Source organism: Hemicordylus capensis, chromosome 1 (genome assembly GCF_027244095.1).
Source record: "Hemicordylus capensis ecotype Gifberg chromosome 1, rHemCap1.1.pri, whole genome shotgun sequence".
Lineage (NCBI taxonomy): Eukaryota > Metazoa > Chordata > Lepidosauria > Squamata > Cordylidae > Hemicordylus > Hemicordylus capensis.
Window position 1 is genome coordinate 106,944,364 of NC_069657.1, and position 7,632 is coordinate 106,951,995.

The following is a 7,632-nucleotide window of genomic DNA, read 5'->3' on the forward strand; positions in this document are numbered from 1 at the left end:
TGCTGGTAGCAGACGTGTTCTTCAGGGTAGAGAAGAGATTGCCATGCTATGCGATGGTGTGACAGCATGGACCGGAATAGGCCTTTGACATTTGCAAATGTGGCTACTCACCTGCGTAAGAGTTTCAAGATTCAGCCTGATGACTGATTAAATTAAACACTTTGCTATCTGGTATATCACCCCATTACCCACGGATGGTACAGATAGTCACTTAAAAATGTCCAAACACAAGGGATCTATTATTGGCATTTTCTCTTGATTTTTTTTCTCTGACGTTCAGCCTGAATTATAAGTGTTGTTGGCCGTATAAGGCTCCCAGCATAAATTTAAATCTGTTATCTTTTAGGCGATGGCAACTAACTGCAATCTCAGTAGCATACGGCATGGGGAGGTGGGAGATTTTCTTGGCTCTGTTGTGAGAGAGAGAAATTTAAAAGGAGCCTACTATGCTGACTCACTAAGACAAATAACTTACTATAGAATACATTCAGGGCTTAGCAAAGAAGCAGCTGATCCTGAGTCAGTGACTGACTAGTGTCTCCTTGATTTTCTTCACTGGGAAAGATTCAACTTAATATAATGAAGTAATAGCAAATAATTAATTTGGATGCTCCCTTTTATACTCATACCAGTGATTATGTAGACAGTAAAAATGAGCAAATAATTCAAAGGCATACAAATAATTTGGTGGCAATGTAGCAGATGATTCTCCAGCGAATGAAAGCTTCATCTTAGGACATGTCTGTGCTGTGTTTATTTTGGGGAATCAGATATGCTCATTTGGCTCATTGACGACAAGCAGAAGCCACAGGAACATCCAGAACTGATTCTACAATTAGGGTGGAAACCAAGTTGGAACACTTTCCTGTGACATCTAGTTTGGTCTTCACTCTGACATCATCTGCGAGCACAAAACTAGCTTACATTTTTAAAGGAATGTTTGCCCTGTACTTTCTTGTACAATGACTGAACAACAGAGATACTTGACACCTGACCTTTTCACAAAAGCCTGTCCTGTGACACATTTGCAGCTTAGAATGAAGAAAGGCACATTTCTGATTTGCCATTTTAAATAGGGATTTTCTCATCTCAAATTTTATTGTATTATATCTGCTAGACAATAAAAACAAACTAGCAAAATATATTCTTCAGTCATATGTAGGAGTAAAGATTCTTAGAAATCTTTGGGTGATCGTTACTGTCTCCACAACAATGCTGAAGTGTATAATTCACCTCCTAATAACTTGAAAGTATTTCATGTTGTACATAACTCATGCTGATTTTTCAGAGCTTCTGCTTCCTTTATTGTTTGAATCTACTCCTGCTCAGTTAGGTTCCACTGGCAACTTTTCTCCCTAATAGTACTAAATTAATGTGAAACCTTGTGTAGGCCAGTGGCAAAGCTTCTTATGATGCTATGATGCCAAGACTGAGGAGGAGACCATCTGCCAGAGATTTGTAGGTCTAGATTTCTTGTAGCCCAATAGATTACAAAACATACTAGAAAGGATTGCTATTTGTTACACATTGTTGTCTTCTTTCTAGGCCAATTAAGACTGCTGACTGAGTCATATACATGACAAAAGATGCAACAGAGATCGTCTGATCACAGGCCATTTGAGCAGACAAACATTCTATATGAATAAAAGCTGAATAATAAACAGCCAGAATAAACATGATGTTGAAAACTCTTGTTAATAAAGTTACCAGCCAGATGAACATGGTAGCATGCACTCTGAACTCCTGTTAAAAGGTAATGGAATATTTTTATTGCCAAGAGAGTGAACCACCCTGTGGTAATGGTGTCCACCACAACATCCAGTTGGATGCAACTTCAGTCACCCATAACCATCACTAATTCTGATTTAGTATAACTATAATTATGCAAGTAAGGGCAATCTAGACCACATGTTAGAGCAAGAAAGAAGACCTACATGTGTCAACAAGAAGGTCAATGTCATCTTTGGAAAGGTTTTTTGGCTGGAAAATTAATAATTGTATTTATATTGCAGATTGGTTTAATAAATGTGTGCTATTGGTTATTGGCATGTTAACTATTACAAATATTGGTAATCTATAATAGCACTTAGCACTTACATTTATATACCGCTTTTATAGCCGGAGCTCTCTAAGCGGAGCTCTCTAATGCTCCGCTTAGAGAGCTCCGGCTATAAAAGCGGTATATAAATGTAAGTGCTAAGTGCTATTATAGATTTCAGTTGAAATCTCTGGGATTTAAAAGTTCTCAACTTTGACAATAAACAGGAAAATACAAAGACCACCTTTATTTCAGTGCATAAGGTTAAATAAATATATCCTTCATTCCCAAACCAGATCTGTAGCAATCACGGAGTAATACGAGCCTGGGTGGCTCCATGTGGTATGATATCAGCCCAGAACATTTATCCTTTTTCACTCCAGGCTACTGTCCCTTCCTGGGAATCCTCCCTCCATTTTTCAGTGATCCCTGTGCTATCAGAGCTTCAGAGTGCTTAACCAACTTCTCGCTCAGAAGCACCCACTGCAAAGTGCCACTCTAGTCAATCATCTAAATGCTCCAAGTAGCATTGGTACTCTGTAAATTAAATACATCATCAGGAAGAATACTGCTGTTAAAGCAGAATTAAAGCACACAAACAAATATAAATACATTTAGATTTTGCTATTTTTTCTTCCAGGCATCGAGTGACTGGAGCCATACAAGCAAGTAACAGCATCCAGATCTTTAGCAGAGTAATACTCCATTGACGGAAGCTTCTGACATGAATGGAAGGAGCTTTCACCAATCGAGCATTGCTCCATTGAAGTTCTGGATGCCCACTAACATCCAGAATTTCTCAGGTGCTGACAAAAGACAAGAAAATATCTACTGATGTTGTAGTAGAAAATTCACATTAAAGAGATGCATCTTTCAACGAAGTTTCTAGTTCCAACCAATAACAAAACACACACCATCTCACCAAAGCAAAGCATTGTTAAATCCCATTGATTTCAATGGCAAGGAGTTATAGTACAATTCCTCTCTCTCGATAAGATCACTCTTAAACCTGCCTCATGGATGCACCAGTCATATGTCTGGTTGTCGTATATGGTTGCACTCTGAGTAATTTCCTACTGTTTTCCCCATAGGGTTGTAGATTTATCTGAGTATCATTTTCTGTTTATAGTCAGACTGATATCTGTCTACAAGCCCCACCCACTGCTGATTAACCTCTCCCTCTCTAAAAAAAAGACAGGATATATATATATATATAGAGAGAGAGAGAGAGAGAGAGAGAGAGAGAGAGAGAGGCCTGAATGTGCTCAACGTATTCTTGCAATATTTTTAATTGCATTGCCAAGTGACAATTAATGGTTAATAATATTTGCCTTTTGCCTCATTTTTGTTAGGCATGTTTAAATAAACCCCTATTTCACTTACTTATTACCTGCATTAAAAAAAGAAAAGAGAAAAGAGAAAAGAAACACCTCATGGCTTACCAGTGACATCTGTTTTCTGAAATATACTGTGGTTTCAAATCTTGTATGTAGGAAAAAGAGCAAAATGGGAAAGAATGAAGTGCATAGGTGTTCTATGGAAAAATACTATGTGCCAAGCTCTAATGTAAACAGAAGGACCCCAATTACCTAATTACTAGTGGTAGGAAGTATTATTCAATCAAAATAGGAAATAATGCAGTTGTTGAGGAGGTTGGTACGGGGCGACACAGCATTAAAACAAAACAAAACAAAACAAAATATTGAAACAGTATAACTCTGGCCATTACTCTGCTGTATGCTTTTGACTTTAAATGGTATAAAAGAGCTGGGTAAAAATGTTTTCTGGTTGAGAAAAAGCGGAAATTGTTTTTTAATGGACATACCTTGTAATTGTTAACAGGTTACCATCTTTTTCTTCAGAAATATTATGTGTCCCAGCCTGCCTGGTAAGTATGGGGTTGTTGACAGGGGTGTAGCTAGGGAAGAGTGAGCCCGTGGTCACCCCTCTCCCCGGTGGCCCCTCAGATTGAGGAATATAATGAAGAAAATAGGGAGGGGTGGATTGGAGGGCCCCTCAGTAGTGGGGGGGGGCTGGGTTCTTTGAACCCATCCGCTTAATTATAGCTACACCCCTGGTTGTTGACCCTGTAATGCCCAAGTGTGCCAAAGTATATAGCACACTAGCTGCAATAGATTAGACCAGAGTGTTCCCAACTCTGGGTCCTCAAATGTTGTTGGACTATGACTCCCATCATCCTCATCATCCCCAGCCATATTGCCATTATAGGGGAAGATTGCAAGTAGAGGCTAAGTTGCCTTTTAGTTTGTCCTCTCACTGAGGAGCCCAAAACAGCTTTTGAGTTTCCCTAGACACCATCTGAAGGAGAGAAAAAACCACTGAGCAAATGCCCTCCCCCTGTGAAAGCCACAACCTCTTTAACTCAAAACAATTTATCCTCCTTTAACTCAAAAACAATTTCAAAGGCTGATGTAGTTTCTTCTTGTGAATCTTTGACCTTATTTTCTGCATCCTTTCTGCCTCCACTACCTTACATGGGACAAATCCGGAGTTCTTGCTCTCATGCTCTGTTCTAGCACCACATATTAAATAAAGACTATCCAGTCCTGTGGTATATAACAGGTGCACAGAAGCTAACACTATAAAAAAGGAGATATTTCTGCACTGGATCCCATGCAGGGCATTTTTTTAAAAATGTGAGCCAGGAAATCCAATCTATCTCTAAGAGTACTCTGGCTGAAATTCCAAGTTCTTACTGTTCAGATAGGCTGCTTCTGCAACTAACTGTTCTATGGTGAGTCAGCTCAGAAGCTGTGGTGCAACTCCGCATGGCTGCTGATGTCCAATGAGCAGCATCTGTCCAGAGTCACACATGTCCAATTTTCTCCTCCCACACCAGCATTCAATGACTGCATATCCTTTATTGTGTTAGACTACAGAAAACTGAGTCAATGAGAAGCCTGCTGCTCAGCCTCCTAGCAAAATGCTATCTGGTATTTCATCTACCACGCTGAAAACAGGTCTTTTATTATTCCTCACTGGAAAGAAAATGTGCCATACTTAAATAACTTGAACAACAAAAGCAGTAATCCTATGCACAATCACCTGGGAGTATGTCCACTAATCTCACATCCTATGCAGCATCCCTAAGGGATGGGCACCACAGAAGCTGCAGTTGCAAAAGAATGCTGCTGCACAAATGTCAGAAATTGTGTGACAAAGTGGCACAATGGTGCCCCCATTATTTCCAGTGGCCATACCAGTGTGTAATAGCATTCACACAATTTTCTGACATTTTCACAAGAGCACTCTTGTGCAACTGCGTGCATGCTGTGTTGGGAGCACTCAGCACTTCCTGTGGTGCCCAAAAATCCCACAGGACACTGCGCAGAATAAAAGCTGGAGGGATTCACTTCCCAGTAAAGGCAAGTGCTTCAGGCAGTCCCTCCTAGTCGCATGGTTGCCTGCCTTCGCCTTCACTGGTGAACATCTTACTGGGGTTGGAAGTTGCTCCTTAGGCAAAGTCTCAGCGGAGACTTTATGTTGGTTAAAAAGAAACAAAACCCACCCACAAATATAATAGATGTTTATAAGGATTCAGCTCTGCAGCTACACCATCAGTGATGAAAGTTAAGAAGGAGTACACAGTGATAGTTTATTTATTAATTAATTTTAATATATTTTTATACCATCCAAAACTTGCGTCTCTGGGTGGTCTACAATTAACATCATTTAAACATTATATCAATTAAACAACTAAAATCATTTAAACATTAAAATCATTAACATTAAAATAATTTAAAACCAACATTAAAAATTAAAACCATAAATCTAATTAATAGCCTGGGTGAATAAATGTGTCTTCAGTGCCTTTTTAAAAGTTGCTGGAATTTAGACTCCAGCTTCATATTACACAGAGTTCACTGGGATTTTTTGCCCTCCGCAATTAAAAGAACAAAACACAATGCTCAGCAGGTGGTGATTCAGGATAGACCCTTTCTCCATATCTTTCTTCCAGTGAGTGGAAAAGCAACTTGGGGAAGGTTATTTTTAGCTGCCAAATTACCTGAGGGAAAGGATTAAATAGCCCTTCTTTATTCACCTTCCCTTGTTCTGTCTGATTTTGGAGGAAAAAAATTGGCACTCCAGATAAGACACAGGTCGAGCCTAAGGCCTTGTTCTCACAGAGGAGGTAACACATAGCATGAAGCCCCCTGTGTCCTCTGTGTGAGGTCACAGTGAACAAGAGTCTAGATTGCTGTATTTGGAACTGACACATGTCCGGAATCTACTGCCAGAGCTCTGTTGATTTTACTGTTGCAAATGAGAACAGAAACTGGCCTTCTGCTTGTGTTCTGTCAAACCAAGCATAGAAGCTCTAGTTTATCTGAGTTCTTTGTATTTTAATCTGCCCATTGGGTGTTTCATGCATGCGTGCACACACGCATACACATCCCCCCCCCCGCAATCAATTTGTTAACCTAAGAACAAAGAAGAGGACTGAGGTAGTCCTTCCGATCTATTTTGAACGGCATGCATTGCATTAAAAATAAACCAAACAAGTTTAGCTATTTATGACTAATTTACATCCCATACCCTAGTTGTTGTCCCCTGCAGAAAGTATGAAATGGGCTTGAACAAAGTGCCATTTAAAATAATGTCTCTCTGCCTAGGAAGTCCTACATGAGTTTTGCTCATGGATTATGTAAGGAATTTACATAAGGCATTGCTCACAAATATGTAACACTCATTGAAGTCCTTGTGATGAAAGACAGATCTAAGGAGTCAAGGAAAATAGTCTCTGGGAGAGTAAAATAATCAAATGTTTCAAATATGACATGAAATTTTCAAATTATTCCTATTTGGGATGTGGCATTCTTATGGGTTCCCAGTTGGCAAAATTGCCACATCAAGGTGCTTAATATCATTCTGGCATACCATTGTACAACTGTGTTCACACAAATTTTAGGCAGTTGCACAAAAGCGCAGCTTTGATGCCCAGCTGCATCAGCATTGTGTTTCTGACCCATGCAGTAGCATGGGTAGTGCACTACCACCCACCTAAAACTACATGATATGCCAGCCATTCATTCCAGGAGTAAATGCTGTTTTACATTTCTTTGCACCTAAAGTTAGCCATGACTAAGTAGTCAGTCACAACTAACTTGTTCCCCTCATAGGAAAGAAAGTACCGTACCATTTAGATATTGAGAACCACTTCCTTTTCCTGTGGATTCATCCCACATCAATGCTACAAAGCACTGCTACTGATTCGTCCCACATCAGTGCTAACACACTGTAACAGCAGTAGCCTGCTGCTACATGGGCACTCCAATTGCTTGGGTACATACTATACAAAAGTAGCAAATGGTGGGCACCGGGGCTGGAGAGAGCCCAGTTGCTGAGGCAGGAGTCTCCTGCAACTTTCCTCCACACCAGCAGGTTTGGGTATCTTCTACCCAAGCCTGCCGGCAAGGAGGAAAGTAGAGGGAGCAGAGAAGCAGGGGAAACAGAATGCAAGATAGTGGAGGGGGGGAAAGCAGGGACAAAAGGCAGAAAAGCAGAAGGGATGGAGGGGGGAAGCAGAAAAACTGGGACAAAAGGCAGAAAGCCCAAAATGGGGGGGAGGGGGG

The 7,632-nt window shown here is 40.3% G+C and overlaps 1 long non-coding RNA gene across 1 annotated transcript; it reads right to left on the reverse strand.

Annotated features, from left to right (window-relative positions):
* Window positions 1-287: 287 nt before the first annotated feature.
* LOC128328847 (uncharacterized) lies at window positions 288-6,160 on the reverse strand. The gene is made up of 3 exons (XR_008309422.1): window positions 6,066-6,160; window positions 3,481-3,520; window positions 288-410 (listed from the first exon to the last, which is right to left on the reverse strand). It is a non-coding gene; the product is annotated as an uncharacterized LOC128328847 (long non-coding RNA).
* Between the last annotated feature and the right edge of the window lie 1,472 nt (window positions 6,161-7,632).